This window comes from Ochotona princeps, chromosome 3, assembly GCF_030435755.1.
Source record: "Ochotona princeps isolate mOchPri1 chromosome 3, mOchPri1.hap1, whole genome shotgun sequence".
NCBI lineage: Eukaryota > Metazoa > Chordata > Mammalia > Lagomorpha > Ochotonidae > Ochotona > Ochotona princeps.
The window spans coordinates 73,075,811-73,095,817 of record NC_080834.1 but is presented as its reverse complement, the minus strand read 5'-3'; the positions used below and the strand labels follow the sequence as shown (position 1 = coordinate 73,095,817).

At 38.6% G+C, this 20,007-nt stretch overlaps 1 long non-coding RNA gene across 1 annotated transcript in view; it reads left to right on the top strand.

Annotated features, from left to right (window-relative positions):
- LOC131479915 (uncharacterized) overlaps positions 1 to 20,007 on the top strand; it is a 176,241-nt gene that overhangs the window by 42,614 nt on the left and 113,620 nt on the right. Inside the window, exon 2 of the long non-coding RNA XR_009245169.1 lies at positions 3,349 to 3,530. This is a non-coding gene — a long non-coding RNA (uncharacterized LOC131479915). The remainder of the gene's footprint in view (positions 1 to 3,348; positions 3,531 to 20,007) is intronic.

Below are 20,007 nucleotides of genomic sequence, written 5' to 3'. Positions count from 1 at the left end.
CTGCCCTTCTGCTGTTGAGTTAAAGGTCACATGAAAGGACCTACTACTATATTCTTTTTTTTTTCTTTGCAGCACTGTTGTACCCTAATTCTGGGGTCCATAGTCAGTCTATCTTCCACTTTCCACATTTCAGAGTTCTGCTTTAGTTGTATCAAGCATTATTTTCCAAGTTTATATTACTACTCAAAGGAGAGAAGCAAAAAGAAGCAAATTTATTTCATGTTGTCTACTATGCAATATGTATCTTCTTTCTAGTAGCTGCCCTGTGACATAGTAGTAATGCCTTCCTGCTGGCACTAGCCATATACAACACTTTCCCTCAATAACTGATGTTAGCTTGTCAAAAGGTTTCAAACGTACGAAATTAAATTATATTAATTCATACTCCACTAAAAAGCAAAATTATTCCTTTGGGATAGTATGTTTCCTTCTCTCTAGTAAATAATCTTTCCTTCCAGATTCCCCATGGTCTAGCACAATACTCTTTCATTTTATATCTAAGTTAAGGTCATATCTCATAGTTTCTGAAATCTTTAAGTGTATTCAGAAACTTGTTTGTATACATCTTTTCCATTTTTGAGGTCATTAAATATGACATGAATTTTGTACATGATGCTTTAGGATATTATATATAGAAACTTGCATAATTTAAGTAATATAAATGTGCTCTTATATTATGTGTCTTTTATCTTTTTTTTAACCATTCCATGCTGCTCTGCCTTTTGATAAGGTTTTATGGGAGTTTTATTAGTGAAAGTGGAAGAAAAATAAAAATTGGATGGATCTGTGGCCTTTGCCGCTGTGTTCCTCCAATAGGGTTATAACCGTACTTAGGCCTCCATTTATTCTGAATACAGATTTTTATCGTTTGGTATTTGCTGTATGATTTTTCTTTGATATTTACTCCAAAACTTCTTTTTGGATTACATAATTCTTACTTGTTTTCCCAAATTGGTAAAATTAGTTATCATCATTACCTAAGAAAAAATAACCACTTTTGAAAGTCCTATGTTAAATTATATTAATTCATACCATTTTCTTAAGTAGTATATGTAGATAATACTATGTATTATGTGCTGTACATTATATGCAATGTTAAAATCCTTAATTATCCCATCAGAGTGGAATCCATTTGGATGCATACTTTTGTTGTTAACAAATCTTGTTACTATACATCTATATGATATTAGCTTTCTTTTCTCCACTGTAGCCAAGGAAATGTTTTTATTGTAGTTCTCAGGGATGACAGCACATTTAGAATGTACAAATTATTCACTAATATAAGTTATGAATCTAGATAGTAGTCTTTAAGCAGTGTTGTTTTACTTGATTAGCTGTCTGACACTTTCAGATCATAATAGGCACAATATTTTGTCAATGTGATGAGCTTTCCAGTGGTGTTAGGAATTGCTTTTTACCATCTGTAAAAGATACATTTCAATTTCTGAGTCCTATGTAACTCTCAGGAATAGGTGCTCACGTACAAACTAATTATTACCTAAAGATGACTAGTATTCTCAAATGAAACTTAGTTTTGGGTATTTATCTTTTAGGATCAATTGTTCGATCCAAGGGTATTTCTAACAATGATTTTTTATAGACACATACATACATTTTTGATAATTTTCTCTCTTGACAAAGATCATCTTATATAATAATAAGCATTATCTTCTAGTTCTGAGGAAGCAGCAGATGCAATAGTTATTTTTAATAGTTAAGCGGTTTTGTAATTCAGAATGCATTCAGAGTCCACAACCAGCACTTTACCTCTATAAATTGAGTAAGTTAATTAAAGTCTACATACCTCAGAACAAATTAAACTTTAAATTAAGTTGATTTAATTAAATTGAGTTCTATCAAGCCTGAGGCTTACACCATAAACCTCATTTAGAAGTATCTTTCCTGCCTTCAAGGCAGATATGATAAAATTTTTCCTCTTAAAACTTGCCTTGCAAGCTCCAGGATGCTGTATGGGTGCCAGTTCTAACCCTGGCTACTCCACTTCCCATCCAGCTTCCTGCTTGTGGCCTTGGAAAGCAGTAGAAGATGGCCCAAAGCCTTGGGATATGCACCAGTGTGAGAGAGAGACCTAGAAGAATTGTATGATTTAACGATATCTCAGTATTTGTATGAGGTTATGCAACCATCCCAATTCTAGAATCCTAGAATATTTTCAGCACTCCTAAAGAAACTCTGTCCTTGGGCTCAGTGCGATGGCTCAGTGGCCAAATTCTTGCCTTGCAAATGCCAGTCTCCTATTTTGGTGCTGGTTCATATCCTGGCTATTTCACTTTCCAGCCAGCTCTCTGCTTGTGGCCTGAGAAAGCAGTAGAGTCCCTGGGAAAGCCTTGGGACCCTGCACCCATGTAAGAGACCCGGAAAAAGCTCCCAGCTCCTACTTCAGCTAAGGCCATAGTGGCCAGCTGGGGAGTGAGTTGGTGACAGAAGATCTTTCTCTCTGTTTCTCCTCTCTCTCTAAATCTGCCAATTAAAAATAACCAAATCTTTAAAGAAATATTCAAGAAGAAGAAAATAAAACTCTCTCCCTATTGGTATTTGCTTCCCCTCCCTGTAGTCCTTAGTAACCATTAATATGTTTTCTGTCTCCATGGATTTGACTTTCTGGATATTTTGCAAATATAGTCATTAATGCCTGGCCATTTATATCTGACTTCTCCCACTTAGCACAATGTTTTAAGTTTCGTCTATGTTGCAATCATAGTTCATCCTTTTATTTGTAACTGATTTGTGTTCCACTGTGTGGATATATCACAATTTGATTACCTATTCATCAGTTGACTTTTTTTTTGCCGCTGTAGACATTTCTATACAAGTATCTGGTGTGAACATGTGTTTTAGTTCTCTGAGAAGGGAATTATATAGTCATAAAGTAGCTTTATGTTTCCACGTCTAACTTTTTGATAAACTATCAGGCAACTTTTCAAAGTCTTCTTCATTTTATACTGCCACCAGCAGTGTACAAAGCTTATGATTTCGCTCTGTGTTTGTTATGTGACGCTCTTTTAACGTTTTTAGTGACACCCACCTATGTGTGTGTGAAGTGCTATCTCATTGTGGTTTTGATTTGAATTTTTCTGAGGGGTAATGAATGATATTGAGAAAATTTCATAGTATTTTTGGCCTTTGGAGAATCTTATATCTAAAAATGATTATTCAAAACTTTTTCCACTTGTACATTAGGTTATTTATTAATTTATGCTGGTTATAAGATTATTATTCTTGATAATAGATATATCAAATGCATCATCTACAAATATTAGTGTTCCGTGAGTTATCTTTTTTCTTTCTGTCTTTTTAAAAAAAGATTTATTTATTTTTATTGGAAAGGCAGATTTACAGAAAGAAGAAGTGATAGAAAGAAAGATCTTCCATCTGCTGGTTCACTCCCCAAGTGGCTGCAATAGCCGGAGCTGAGCTGATCTGAAGCCAGGAGCCAGGTTTCCCAGAATGAAGAAATGAAGAAGCCAGGACATGAACCAGCACCCATATGAGATCCTGGCCCATGCAAGGTAAGGATTAAATCACTGAGCCATCATGCTGGGTCTCTTTTTTCCTTTCTTGATTATTGTCCTTTAAAGCACAATATGTTTTCTTTCTTTTTCCTCAAATTCAACAGAAATTTTAACTTTAAGGTAAACTACTTTCATTGTTATTTTATTTTCTTGTGCTTTAGATGTCATTGCCATGAAAACATTGTCCAAGGTCATGAACATTTAGTTCTCTTACATTTAGATCTATGATGCATTTTGATTTCAATATTTGTGAGTTAGAGGTCAACTTTATTCTTTTGTTTGGTGATAGTTGGTTTTCTTAGAATCATTTGTGGTCTAAAATTATATCATTAGATTATCTTGATCCATTTGTCAAAATTCAATGGTGTGTAAAGTATGGGTTTACTTATGGACTCTCTGTTATATCATATTGATTTAGAATACCTATTGTTCTGTCAGTATTATGGTCTTGTAACACATTTTGCATGCTCCAAGTGTTTTTCCTTTAAAAATAATTTTAAGTGCCACTTGTTAATTTTTGAGAAAAAGCTAGCTAAATTTTTTGGGAAGAATTGCTTTGAAAAGAAGGTAATTTGGAGGGCATTGCTATCTTAGCTAAGCCATTGTCCCTCAGTGTCCATGGGGAATGGGTTTTAGGTCCCCCTTAGGTGCCAAAATGCATGAATGTGAAACCTTTGTAGTTTGAAATGGCAGAATTTCATCTATTCTACTCATACTCTCCTATATACTTTAAATCATGTCTAGATTGTCTTATACCTACAGTGATATAAATAACTATTTAGGGAATGACAACAAGAAAAATATCTGTACACATTTACCTAAAGTAAGTCCACTTTTATAAGAATATTTTTATCTGTAATTGCTTGAATTCATGGTTGTAGGATCTTTTTACATGGAAAACTGATCAGATTTAATTTTCTAATCCATGAACACAAGATGACTTGCTATTTAATTAGATCTTATTTAATTTCTTTCAATGATATTTTGTAGTTTTCTGAATGTACAATATTGCTAAATGTGTTTTATTAAATTCATTCGGTTACCTTTTTCTTTTTGTTGTGCAAATAAAATTTTCTTAACTTCAGTTTTAGATTGTTCATAGAGAATGTAAATACAATCAATTTTTGAGTATTGTATTCTGAAACCTTCCTGAACTAATTTATAAGCTCTGCTTTTTTTTTTTTAGTGAAATCTTGGATTTTTTCCACAAAGATGATGTCATCATGATAGAATTGTAATATTTCTTTCTAATTTTAATGACTTTTGCTAATTTTCTTAAATACTTGCCCTGGTTAGAACCTTGATGTTGAATACAGGTGAGATGACTGGGGACTGGCATTTGGTTCAGCAATTAAGATAACTGCATTTGGTGTTGGAATGATTGGGATTGAATCGTTCCAGTTTTTCTGCCATTGACCACCCTAGGAGGCAGTGGATAATGGCTCCGATGTTTGAGTTTCTGCTACCTGTGTTGAAGATCTGCATTGAGTTTCTGGCTCTTGGCTTTGACCTTGTCCAGTCTCGGGGTTTAAGTCTTGCCAGCTGGCCTTGTGGTCACCGAGGGTGAGGCCATGGTGTTCTTTGGTTGAAAGACTACTGAAACAGGCTGGTGAAGAATGTCCATTTATTCAGCACAAATTCAAGGTTTATAGGAGGGTATTTTCAGGTAGTTCCTTCACCCAATAGCGACACTGTGATTGGATATAAGGCACACCTAATCCTGTTGAGATCCCAGTCAAGTCAAGGGTCATGTTCTGTGTATAGGGATAGAAGTTATGCCTTAGGGCAGATAAGCCCTAGGTTGCACCCACCAGGTAGCAGGCAAAGACCCAGGGACAATTTCCCACAGTCCAGTTTCACCTGTGTAGACATATTGGGTATGACATCCCTGACTGTGTGTGGTGTATGTGTGAAAGAAGTGATGTGAGTGACAACATTGTCTTATGTCTAATTTTATTTTATTTTAAAGATTTATTCATTTTATTACAGCCAGATATACAGAGAGAGGAGGAGAGACAGAGAGGAAGATCTTCTGTCGGATGATTCACTCCACAAGTGAGCCGCAACTGGCCGATGCGCGCCGATCAGAAGCCGGAAACCTGGAACCTCTTCCGGGTCTCCCACGTGGGTGCAGGGTCCCAATGCATTGGGCCGTCCTCTCCTGCTTTCCCAGGCCACAAGCAGGGAGCTGGACAGGAAGTGGAGCTTCCGGGACTAGAACCGGCGCCTATATGGGATCCCGGGGCGTTCAAGGGGAGGACTTTAGCCGCTAGGCCACGCCGCCGGGCCCATCTTATGTCTAATTTTAGAGAGCTTACAGCCTTCTGTCACTGAATTTTTGCTGTGGGCTTTATAATTTTTCTTTATCAGAATAAGGAGTCCCTGTCTATTCTAAATTTGTTGAGTGTTTTTAGTTATCGTGAGAAGATGTTGGATTTTATCCAATGCTTTTCTCATGTGTATCAAGATGATTTTTTAAAATCAGTTATTCCATTAATATGCTATATAGTACTGATGATTTTCCTATGTTGAACTAGCCTGGTATTTCTGAGATACATCTGACTTTGTCATGGTATATAATGTCTTGCTGAATTTGGTTACTAATCTTTGTCAAGGAACTTTGCATCCATATGCACACAGGAGATAGTCTGTATTCAGCTTTTTTCTCTGTGCATGTATTTTTCTGGTTTTAATCTTACAGTAGGGCCCAGCACAATAGCCTAGTGACTAAATCCTTGCCTTGCAAGTGCCAGGGTGCTATATGGGTGCCAGTTCTAACCCTAGCTGCTCCACTTCCCACCCAGCTCCCTGCTTGTGGCCTTGGAAAGCAGTAGAGGATGGCCCAAAGCCTTGGGACTGTGCACCAGTGAGAGAGACCTAGAAGAAGCTCTTGACTCCTGGCTTTAGATCAGTTTAGTTCCAGCTGTTGTGGCCATGTGGGGAGTGAACCAGCAAATGAAAGATCTTTCTCTTTGTCTCTCCTCTCTGTAAATCTGCTTTTCCAATAAACATAAATAAATCTTAAAAAAAAACTCACAAGAAAACTACGAAATGAATTGTGATATATTCCCTCTTTTTAAGTTGTTTGGAAGACTTTGTGAGTGACTGGTATTAATTTTTGTGTAAATCCTTGGCAGAATTCACCAGTGATGACATCAGGTCTGTGACTTTTCTTTGGGGAAGTTATTTATTAATATTAATTCAGCCTTTTTTGCTAGATACTTACTCAGATTTTCTGTTACTTTTAAAATCAGTCAATAGTTTTCATTTAGGATTTTTAAAAAAAATTTCATTTAGGTTATCATGTATTTTTTTATCAGCCTATAATTATCTGCAGTATTAACATCATCTTTTAATTTTTATAAGGACAGTTACCATGTTCTCTATCTTCTTCCTTATTTTAGCAATTCAAATATTTTCTCGGGCCCGGCGGCGTGGCCTAGCGGCTAAAGTCCTTGCCTTGAACGCCCCGGGATCCCATATGGGTGCCGGTTCTAATCCCGGCAGCTCCACTTCCCATCCATCTCCCTGCTTGTGGCCTGGGAAAGCAGTCGAGGACGGCCCAATGCATTGGGACCCTGCACCCGCGTGGGAGACCTGGAAGAGGTTCCAGGTTCCCAGCATCGGATCGGCACAGCACTGGCCATTGCGGCTCACTTGTAGAGTGAATCATCGGACGGAAGTTCTTCCTCTCTGTCTCTCCTCCTCTCTCTGTATATCTGACTTTGTAATAAAAATAAATCTTTAAAAAATATTTTCTCTTTTAATTAATCAGCATTGTTAGTTTTAGTTTTGTTGATTTCAAAGAACTAATACTGTTTAGTTGGTTTTCTTTATACTTTATAATTTTATTAATTTATGCTGTAATCTTTATTATTTATGTTTTCTTTGATTTAACTTGGTGTCCTTTTATAGTTTTTTAAGATCTTTTTAAGATTATTTTGTCTGGTATTAGCATAGCTGCTTCATCTCTCTTGGTTATTATTTTCATGATATACGTTTTTCTGTACTTGCCCTTTCAACCTAATTTTATCTTATAGGCAGTACATAGTTAGATAATGGGTTTATAATCATTTTGACTAAATTTTGTCCTTTAATTGGAATGGTTAATGTATCTGCATAATTCTTTTTTCATACATAGATGTTGGTATCTTATTTCCTTAAATTTCTATAAATGTAATTATAGGTTAAAATAAACATGTTTTAAAAAAGGATTTATTTATTTATTTGAAAGCCAGATTTACAAAGAGAGAAAGTGTGAGACAGAAAGATAGAAAAAGGCAGAGATAAAAAGGGGAGGGAGAGAGAAAAAAGAGAGAGAGAGAGAGAGAGAGAGAGAGAGAAAGACTATGAATCTTCCATCTACATGTTCACGCCAAAGATGGCCTAAAAGAGGCTCCTGGCTCCTGACTTTTGGCTTTGGGTTGGCTCAGCTCTGGCTGTTGCTGCAATTTGGGGAGTGAACCAGTGGATGGAAGATATCTCTCTGTTTCTCCTTTTTTTCTGTAACTGTCTTTCAAATAAAAAGAAATAAAGAATAAAAGTAAATATTTTGAAAAAATATCCTATTACATTTCTCATTCTTTTTTTGACTGACATTGTCATCCTTGAAAGCTTATGACTAAAGCATTGATTAATTCAAGGTATAGTTCCTGATTCTTCCATGTAAAAGCAAACTTGAAATCTACAACATTTTGTGCTACATATTATTGTCCCTTGACCGTGTATTATAGTTTTATAGTGGTCTTATACATATCCCTGCATGCCAGATTATGGTTTATTTAAAATAGAGGCCAATATTTATTATTTTGTGTTCTCTGAAGTAACATATGTGTTGTAACAGTCACATGTTCTGTACCTCTATCCTTTTCCTTTCTCTTTCACAGTAGTTAGACTTTTAATATTTCCTGTCTATCTTAATTTCACAGTATCCTGATCTGTTTGTTTACAACCATCTGTTTTCACGCTAAAACCTATCAAAGTATTATGAAAGTAATTTTGTAATTTTGTTACTCAAGGCAAACAGTGCCTCTTTTTCTGTGTGAGATACAGCATTGTCTACTTAATGTGCATACAAGACCCTCCCTTTCTCGTCTTTATCTACTCAGTGTCTACTCTAATCTTTAAGCGTTTGCTCTGACACCGTCAACCAAGTTCTTTGGTGTCATGGGCCATATAGGAATAACATCATGAAATAGCACTGGAGCTATTGCACATAACTGATTATGGCAAAGATAACTAGTTTAGGATTTGGGGCTGTTTCAGGTTTCACTCAGCTGCCTTTCTGACTAGAGTTTATTTCATCACAGCTATGAAAACTTTAGGATACAGCGTGAGGAAGCATTGCACTATGCTTACTTGTATCTTGGCACTTGTCATGTTTTAGCATCTGGAAACATGGCCTCTACTGTGTCCATAGATTCTTCCCCAACGCTACAACCCCATAACCTTAAAACACTGCTTCTGTGGTCAAAGTGTGCATTTGTTTTTCAAGGCCTCACTCCAATATTGCTTCAATACCTTATCTGAGTTTTTTCTGTGTAATTTTTTTCTTTTCCTCATAAAAATATGTGGTATATAACTAAAAATAATCCTTCCTGTATTATTTATATTTTTGCTACCTTTCTGCCCTTCACCTCCATATGCAGATTCCATACACTAATTTGCGCAGTTTTTAATCCTCCTTACCAAAGATAGTAGCTTTCATGTATTAAATTGGCATAACTTTTTTTTGAATTTAATTATTGGATAACTACTAAGAGTAATATTTCATGGTATATGTAGAAGAGGACAGTGAGTGATTTTAGTTATTACTTCAATAAATTTTTTTTGAGATCCATAAGAAGAGAAACAGAGAGAGATCTTCTGTCTGCTGGTTCACTCCCAGATGGCTGCAACAACTGGAACTGAGCTGATCTGAAGCCAGGTGCTTCTTCTGGGTCTTCCACGTGGGTGCAGGCTCCCAAGGCTTTTGGACATCCTCCACTGCTTTCCCAGGGATGGAAAGTGGAGTAACCAGGACACAAACCAGCATCCATATGGGATGCTGGTGCTTGTAGATAGAGGACTAGACAATTAAACTATCACCACAGCCCTTAGTCATTACTTTTAAAAAAGTAAAACTGGGGCCTGGTATGGTAGCCTAGTGACTGAAGTCCTTGCATTACATGCACTGGGATCAATCTCATATGGGTGCTGGTTCATGTTAGTGGATGTAAGAGCTTTCTCTTTATTCTCTCTCTGTCTCCTTCACTCCATAGAGATATGACTTTCCAATAAAAATAAAATAAATCTTCAAAACAAATCTGACTTTCCAATTAAAATAAATAAATAAATCTTAAAAAAGGAAAAACTATCTCGTTTTCTTAATTCGTTTAAAAGCTTCATTGGGTGAGTGATTCCCTGACTTCAGTTACATAGAATAATGTCACGGGACTGTTCAATCAGAGTTTTAGATTGCAAGTCCCAGTTCATGTTTCAGTAGGTGTGAGGTGGTGTTTAAAGGTATCATTTCTACTGAGTATGCAAAAGAGGCTGAGCCACTGGCTGGAGGAAAAAGATACTCTAATACATTGTTGGGAGAGAATGTGAATCAGTACAACCAGTTGGGAAGACGGTATAGAGATTCATCAGAACTCTGAAAGTAGACCTACCACATGAGCCAGTCATTCCATTCCTGGGAATTGGCCTAAATGAAATGAAATCAGCATTTGAAAGATTTGTAGGTGCTTCTATATATTTATTATAACTCAATTCACTATATTTGAGATATAGAATCAACTCATATGTCCATCAACTGAAGCCTGGATAAAGAAAATGTGGGGTATAAATACATACTGTGGAATACTTCTCAGCCATAAAAAGATGAAATCCTGTTTTTGAAACAAAATGGATGCAGCTGCAAATTATTATGATTAGTAAAGTAAGCCATTCCCCAAAAGGCAAATGTCAATTTTTTTATATGTAGAAGTTACTATACAATACCAAAAAAGTATTAACGGACATCTTGTAAATTGGTTGTTGCTTTAATTTTGTTTATGTACCATTTTCTACTTTTTCCTTGTTGAATATTACAGCTTATTACAATTATTGATGGATTAAGCCTGTGATTATAGAGTTAATAGAAATTGTGTTTTGCAAAAATGAAAAAAAAGGAGGGGAGGAGAGAGATTGAAGGAGAGTATGGAAAGGAGTGGGAAGTAAGGCAATCTTAGAATCACCTATGAAATACGTGAAATCTGTTCTTTTATATTAATAAAAATTAAAAACAAATAAAACAAAAAAGAAAATGTGATTTTTTTAAAAAAAGAAAGTAAAACATTGCAGTCAGCCTTGGAGTTTCTATTCAGCCTTTAGAAGTCTCATGAACATTTATTCTTGGAAGGATGTTTTGTTTGTTTTTTGGTACAAGTGTGGCAAGGCAAAGTTAGGACTTGAGGGTTAAGTTTTCATTATTACAGCCATTTTTGTTAGGCTTATGCATGGGAAATAATAATGTGTCTCTGGAATTCCCTTTTTTTTTCATATATACCGATATTCTCAAAGTGTACACACATTGCTGGTCAGAGCAAGTTCTGGACCAGGAATCAAGAAACATTCTGGGAACGTCTGTATTTGTTTATCATCCACCAGAAGCCAAGAGTCACCAAGTCCCCATCACATCTGTGTTCGAGTTCCAGTTAACATGACGGCAGTGAGTTTAGCTGCTTGATTATGCTTCTGGCTTGAAAATCAGCGATTACAGCAAACATATCTTGAAGAAGAGAGAACAGCCAAGATTGAGAGATTCTCTCTCCCAGTGCCACACGTTTTCCTGCTTATGCCTTCTGAAGGTCAATTTCATCATAAATAATGATTCATTTTTAAAAGCTGTGTCACTTAAATTATGTTGTGAGTTTCTAAGGGCTTTACGAATGACACAGAGAAACTGGCAATCATTTATAACACTGCTTCTTGGAACAAAACAGCTCATTTGCAAATCAACTCAGGAAGCACAACCTATCCACAAGTTGGGCACTGCTTGTTCTGCAGTTTCTAAAGCAAATTTGTCCTACTTGTTCCTAGAATGGTTTGTCTATGTACAGCAAAGTGATAATAGGAGCAGGTGTTTAGTTTGTGCAGAGGAATCGACAATTTGCTAAGACATTCTTTATTCATGTAGGATGGAGGCAGCAATACAAAAGCCTTGTTGTGATTGTCACAAGCTTTTGTTCTTGATGAAGAAAAGGTTTCAGGGTATACCTGTATTATTCAATCTGTCAGAATGGTGAGCATCCTGAAGCCGTTGTGGAAGAGGCAACCTCAAACCTGCATGTGTTTGACTAGTGGGCAGGTTGAGGGAGGGCCCTTAGGGAGCAAAGAAAAGAATAGGGAGTTGTACAGCTATGATGCACAGTGGCTGTGCAAAAATAGTGGCCAAGAAGTCTCTAAATGCTCCCTTTATTTTTGGACTTGTAATGGTACAGTGTCAACAACTGTAACCAGGTGACTGGTTTTGAGTAGGGAGTGTGGTAACCTAGTCTCTAATGAGACTAGTTTTCTAGTTCCAGAAATCAGCATATACAAGTGTATATACTTTATGAATATTAATATACATATACATGTATGACATATATCTCTGTATATATACAGACACACACTATTTTCCCCAAACCTTCCCCTAGTTTATTGAAGAGAAATTATGTCTCTCTACATAAGCTCAGTTCAAGACACTTTTGTAAGATATAATGCCAGGTATTCAGTCTACCCCTAAGGAACCAAGTATCTTAGGAATTCCACCATACCAAGGCAATATTATTACATTATTAACTAAAGATGAGTTTTTTTAAAGATTAAGAACCAAAATAAGTCCATAAAAGTCAAATCAGAACTGTAAAATGGATGCTCAATGATCTCTCATAAAATTGTCTTTATTTCATGAGGAATAACAAGAAGTCTTGCTATGGTGATGGACTCTGGCAAAATTTTCTGAGTGTTTTTTTCTGCTAAAGCTTGAGATCACTTTCTCAAAATACTCTCTGCAGATATCATCATTCTTTAGCTTTCGAAGAAGTCAGCAAGAATATGTCATGAGCATCTCAAAAGACTGTTGCTGTGACCTTTGCTCTTGACTGGTATGATTTTTTTAAAAAAGATGTATTCATTTTTATTGGAAAGTCAGATATACAGAAGAGGAGAGACAGAGGGGAATATCTTCTGTCTGACGATTCACTCCCTAAGCGGCCACAATGGCCGGATCCAATCCGATCCAAAGCCAGCAGCCCGGAGCCTCTTTCAGGTCTCTCATGTGGGTGCAGGGTCCCAAAGCTTGGGCCATCCTCAATTGCTTTCCCAGGCTACAAACAGGGAGCTGGATGGGAAATGGGGCTGCCGGGATTAGAACCGGTGCCCATATGGGATTTTGGCATTTGCAAGGTGCGAACCTTAGCTGCTATACTATTGCGCCGGGCCCTATTGGTGTGATTTGAAATATATGTATATATTGGAGTTTGCTCATCCTCTGCCTGTAATGCTTCTATCCTATATGGAAAGTTATGGATCCTCCACTTTTAATCCAGCTCCTTGCTAATGTGTCTGGGAAATCGGTGAAAGATGGCCCAAGTCCTTGGACCCCTGCACTCAGGTGGGGCACATGGAAGGAGCTCTAGACTCCTGGTTTTGGTATGGGTCAGCTATAGTTGTTGAAACCATTTGGGGAGTGAACCAGAGAATGAAAGATTCTATTTCATCCTCTCTCTATAACTCTGTCTTTCAAATAAATAAAATATAAATATTATACACACACATTCTGTATTATTTATAGTAGCAGAATTGAGGGAGGGGAAGAGAAACAGAGAAGCTGACAGAGTGAGCGAGCGAGAGAGATCTCCCATCTGCTGTAATACTCCCCAAATACCTGGAATAGTGAGGGCTCATACAAAGTAAAACCAGCAACCAAAGACTTAGTCCTGATCACAAACGTGAGTGGCAGAGATTGAAGTTCTTCAGCTGTTACCTGCTGCCTTCCAGGGTGTGTATTTCAGGAGGTTGGAATTGGGGGGTCAGAGCTGGGAATTTAACCCAGTCACTCCAGGATGAGATGCAGAAATTTTTGCGGCGTCTCCAGGACAGAATCCTTTAGTACCCAGTTGCCGGAAGGGGTGAGCCGGCTGCCCGCCATTCAGCCTCCCGGCACGCGAGAGACAGACCGACAGGGGTTAGGTCAGCAGTTCTGAGGTATTTGGGAAGTACACATTCTTACATAGAGTAGTGAACAGCTTCAGGCCAGGAATTCCAGGAGGGAAGAAACTAGGAGCCAATTGTCATCAGCACAACTGTGGAAGCCACCTCCCATAGGCCAGGGGCAGGTGAGCGAAATGGCCCTGGCAAATCAGTCTTTCTTTGAAACAACTTGATCCTTGCCCTTGTCTACGGCCATACCACCCTGAACACACCCAGTCTCGTCTGATCTCGGAAGCTAAGCAGGGTCGGGCCTGGTTAGTACTCGGATGGGAGATCCTTGCCCTGGTTCACGCCCAGGGCTCTGTCCTAGGCTGCCATCTTGCACGCCACGAGTGACCTTGACTGTTAGTCGCCATCTTGTTGACTTAGTGACCTCTTCGTCCTTTGAGCCCCACACATCCCAATGAATGCTAGGCCAAATGCTCACCCTGACAGGCCTACTTTTGTTTTGCCTGGACCACTTGTATTTCTGGCAGCCATTGCTTTGATTATATTTTGTCATTACGGTTGGCCTGGGAAAGCCATGCCTCAAGTCATTTCTTTAAAGAAATGCTGCAGGATTGCAATTCTACTTGTTGAAAATTTCCACTGAAATTTCTGCTCTTCTCTGCCACTGATCTGATCACAAGTTCTGGCACACGTGGCGCAGAAAAGTTTGCTTCATTTTCCAGTCAGATTTTTTCATGCAGAACCATTTGAGACATCTAATAACTGTCACTTGTCTTCCATGAGGATACAAACAAGATGGATTTTCCCCTCACAAATAAGTGAACAGTCTGCTAGTGTAGATTTTTTAGTCTTCAGCACCATCCCTAAAATGAGCTATCCATTTGTAAATGACTGATTTGGGGGGGCCATTACCCCAGAAACTTTTCATAAGGCATCAGTGGTTTTACTATTCTTTGATTCAAGCTTCACAATAAATTTGATGTTTGTTCTTGGTTCCATTTGAGCAGAATTCACATTGTTCTACGGGGGCTTCTCTTAAATTGATGTCTTATCTTAGTGCTTCTACTTAGGACCCATTCATAAATGTTATAATAAACACAAGTTTTACTTTCAGGGCAAAAAAAAGTTTGCTTATGCTCTTTGTGGCAGAGAAGGGCAGGGTTCTAAGGAGAGCCCTAAGGTCTCAGGTAAATCGGCATTTACAAGGTCGTTGGGCAGTGTGGAAAGCAATGGAATAATAAAATATAGATCTAGTTTATTGAGATTCATCTGTATGTGAATAACACCTTTATCATATATTTAATCCTTCTAATAGGCATATATTATTAACTCTACTTTAGAGAAGGAGATATAAATGTAAAATTGGCTTGCTCACAGCCTCAGGATGGTAAATGCCTGAAACAGAATCCAACACTGAGTCTTCCTATTCTTTTGACTCTGTTTCCTGAATATACTCAGGAAATTTTGGTATATGCATTTTCAAAGTCAGGGCGAATCCTGTAGTGGCATGAAAGGGATGAGCACAGGTAGCTGGAGGCTGCCCCAGGGTACTGGGCTTAAAGGTTTCTAACAGTTAGCAGTGGAGGCCCTGGCAGGGCAAGGCAGAGGAAGCAGCAGTGACAGGCAGAAGAATCAACACAGGATGCTGCTGACTGAAATGTGATTATATATTGGTGAATTGGATTAAACTCTAACTATACTAACTTGTACAAAGGACTTACAGCTTTGCTTTCTTTTCTAAAAATCCAATGAGGCCCTGGCACAGTAAGCTAGTGACTTAGTCCTTGACTTGCATGTGCCAGGGTCCCATATAGGAGCCAGTTTTAATCCCAGCAGCCCTGCTTCCCATCCAGCTCCCTGCTTGTGGCTTGGAAAAGCAGTTGTGGACAGCCCAAAACCTTGTGACCCTGCACCCGTGCAGGAGACCTGGAGGAGGTTCCTGTCTCCTGGCTTCGGATTGGCGCAGCACTAGCTGTTGTGGCTTCTTGGGGAGTGAATTGGCGGATGCAAGATCTTCCTCTCTGTCTCTCCTCCTCCTCTCTGTATATCTGACTTTCCAATAAAAATAAATAAATCTTTTAAAAAAAATCCAGTGGAATGTGGGAGCAGGTATTCCTGCAGCAAACTGGCTTCAGTTTCTTTGATTTATATACTGGGATACGTATTTGGATTGTTGGAGCATAAGGTAATTCTACTTTTAGTTTTTTTGAGAACCTCCATACTGCTTTTCAAAACTGGCATACTAATGCTCATTCCCACCAATGGTATATCTGGATTCCCTATCTCAGAAAATAATGAGGATAAAGCTTGCTGATATAGGCTTACTTTCAATCTTTTTACTATGCCTCCTCTAGTAGCTGAAGAGAAGAGGGTAATGTGTGCATCTATACCTTTGTTCTTCTTCCAAACCACCCAGAGCTGCAGTGACAAGTCCTCTTGTGCCTCTTTGATCCTGAGAGAACTACCTCCTTCACTTTTTACTTATTCCTCTTTCCTGAATGGCAGTGATGGGATTGCTTCTGGGGTGGGTAGAGAGAGATGATCATAATCTTCCTGCATGCTACTCCTCTTTGGATTTTTCCTCACCATCCCATTTTTTTTGTGCAATGCATTCTACTGACATCTAATGCTTCTGAATTAAACATTTGGCCAAAGTGGAGGGAAAAGCTTTTCCTAAACTTTGCAAATAGTTAAATTACGAACTCAATAATTTAGAGAATCCCTTGGTTCATGGATTGTGTGGTTGAAGTAATAAAAGGAAAGCTCTGCTAAATTTTTCAGAAATTGAAATGTTCATACCTTGAGACATTTCTGGTAAAATTGCACTGGGTACTTTTAGATCCTTGGTGCATCATCAGAAGCCTAAGAGGTCAAAAGAGCAATTTTAAATCATTAATATTAGTGACTTATTTAGTCCTTCAATTTTCTTTAAATGCTCATCAGTATGTAATTTGCTTCCATTTCTTGCTTACAGTCCATTTCTGACATTTGACAGCTTAACAATGTTTTTACAAGTTCTGTAGTGGAGTGATGCCAAGTTGACAGTCCCGCTACTCAGTGTGTCCTTCAGAACGAGCAGAACTGGTAGCACCTGCAGCTTGTTAGGAAAGCCAGGGCTCAGGCTCCCTCAAATGTCACAATAAGAATCTGCATACAGAAATGTTTAAGTCAGAATTGTGGGGTGGGTATGAGTGGGAGAAAGAGAGGGACAAAGAGAGAGAAATGCCTTTTCATCTGCTGATTTATTCTTGAGGTGGCTACAATGGCCAGGTCTTGGCCAGGCTGAAGTCAGGAGCCAGCAACTTCATCCTTGTCTCCCTATGGGTGGGAGGGATTCAAACACTTGGACTGTCATCTGCTGCTTTTCCAGGTTATTAGCAGGGAGCTGGACTGGAAATGGAGTAACCAGGACAAGACTCAACACATGGCTTTATCTACTCAACTACAAGGCTGGCCCTCCAGAATCTGCATTTTAATCAGACCAATAAGTTATCTGTATGAACACTGAAAAATTAGAAGTGTAGGAGTGTTCACCACAGTGGCTAACAGATTTGTTGTGATGCCTTCCTCCCCTTCTGGAGTGCCTTGGTTTGAGTTCCTGATCTACTTCTATTCTAGTGTTCCACTAGACACTAGACACCAGTGCACATTGGTAGAGGCAGCACTATCCGCACCAGTATTTCAGATCCTGCCACCCGTGTGAGACTTAGGTTGAGTCTCTGGCTCACACCTGTGGCGTGATCTAGCCCTGGTTGTTACAGGCACTGGAGAAGCGGAATAGTGAATGTAAGATAGCTCTCATCTTTCTGGCTTTCAAATTAGAAAAATGAAAATAAATAATTTTTCTTAGAAAATATGAAGAAAATCTGAAAAGATTATCATTAATGTACACAGTACACTTGTGATAGGGAAAAGAGGTGACAAAGAAGAGGTGGACTCAACTCTTGTCTCACACAGAAGAATTTGCATGCAGACCAGGCAATGAACAAAGCAAGATTATTATTAAATCCAGAAACCTCCTGCCTCAGTAGTCAGGAGTGGGGTCCAAGTGTGGAAGACCTGAGAAATCAGTCGAAGTAGTCTCTTTCAAGCACAAATTGAGTGAGCAGAATAACAGCTAACCGTCAACCCATCAGAAAGCTGCAATTGTAATCCTGGGTAGTCTGCTCACCATTAAACAAACAAACAAACAAACAAACAAAAAAGAATATTTCAAGAGTGGGACAACCAGCTTCTTTCTTTCTTTTTAATATTTATTTTATTTGAAAGGCAGAGTTACAGAGAGAAGGAGAGAGAGATTTTCCTTTTGCTGGGACACTCCTCAAATGGTCACAATGGCTGGAGCTGAACTAGTTTGAAGTCAGGAGCCAGAAGTTTCTAGGTTTCCCACATGGATGTATGCCCCAAGAACTTGGGCCATCCTTTGCTGGTTTTCCAGGCCAGAAACTTTGAGCAGGATTGAAAGTGGAGCCACCCTGTCTGGAACTCGTGCCCTTATGGGATGCCAATGCCACAGGTGGAGGATTAGCATACTGTCCTATGGAACTGGCCCCCCTATCCAGGTAACTTCTTTCTGTTCTGATGATAAAATGAGACTTTCAAAAAAGTGGGATGGTACTTTCGTCTTGCTGGAAGTACCTTCTCGGCAGAAGCAGGCATCTTGTCCATTCATAAAGGAATTTTCCCTTTTTTCATTTTATCAGGACCTGAGCAGCCTTAATATTAGTTAATTGAACTCTTTGTATTTTTATAAACCCTTTTATAGCAAATGATAAAATTGAGTGAGAGTGAATAATCCCTTGATGAACTCTTATTCTTATACTTTTCTTCAAATTTGTAGCCATTTTCTTTTCCTTGTTGAAAAAGAGTCAGCTGTTTGGGCACCTAGGTTCAATCAGGTTTCTGTGTCAGTTAAGGCTGCTCATCCCAGTGGTGACTCTATTGTGGTCTAGGTTTGGGCCTAATATTTATTTCTTAGGTTCTCACCTCTTATTTAAAAGCATTTTAAGCACAGGCACTGACACAACTTAAAAAATGGTGAGGTTTATTCAGAAAATTAGGAATACAGACACATGTAGGTGATGTTCAAGGAAAGTGGGTCAGGAAGGCAAAGAGTAAGGGAGAGAGGTTTCTACCTTTCATTGAGAGAGAGAGAGAGAGAGAGAGAGAGAGAGAGAGAGAGAGAGAGAAAGAGGGAGAGAGAGAGGGAGAGAAGCCCTCCTCAACATGGGCTTTAAATGGGCTTGAAAGGGAAGTGGTTGTGTGACATCACCGACTCCTCCCTGCTCCCCAGGTCCCTGGTAATGATAGAAAAGTGTCATTAATCTACAGATGAATAGAAAAGATTACGTAGGTATGGGAAGTGTGGCTTCCAAACTCCTGACCCTGAACTATCTGTCGGCTAAGTCCTTATTAACTTCCTATGAGCAGTTCTTCAGGCCTCTGATTACAACAAATCACATTAGAACTCGAGCAACCTGTCTCCTATTGTTTGCTCCCCTGCCTTCCATTAAAAGTCCACAGTAATTGGAGGCAACATAAATTATTATTTCAAAATACATCTCTATGAAGAAAAGTAGCTGTGTTATACAGAGGGGACCTCATTTTACTGAGTAGTTCTTTTTCTCTGCATCAGTTAAATCCACGGGAGAGGGAGACATGGGGTGATGTGAAGTTTCCCAGAATCCCAGCAAGAGAAATCTGTACAGCCAAAACAAAATGAGAACAAAGATCTTGCTAATGTAGGCCAAGCCCAGAACTGCCAGGATAATGGCAGATAAGAATTGCTTTATTCTTCCTTCCCACTCATTGCTATTTTCTCCACTCTCAATCCTCCATTTAGCTTTATCCTCCTCTATTGTTGTACCTTTTTAGCATTCCCAGAATACCCCTGGCATCTACCTTTTTCTCTGCACACCCACCCTTTCCTGTTCAATACTCCTTTGTTCCATCGCTCGCTCAGTTGCTAGACTGATTCAGAGTTCCGGCATACAGCTCATATCTTTGATGTTAGAGGACCAGAGCGTATAAAGGTGAACTCTCAATAGTATGGAACAAAGATTTAAGGACAAAAGGGACAGAGAGGTCACAGAATCCAATGTGCCTGGTGATGAAAGTAAGCTTTGGCCCTTTATTAGGGACAACAATAATTATAAATAAAGATGACAAAACAGTCCCACTGAAACATATAAACCATACTCATTTTTTTTGCAGGGCTTAGAGGAAAGTGCTATTGTTTTCATCACAGTTATGGCTATGTTAGGAAATGGAGGCTTTAAGAGATTCAAAAAACATCCTGTTAGCA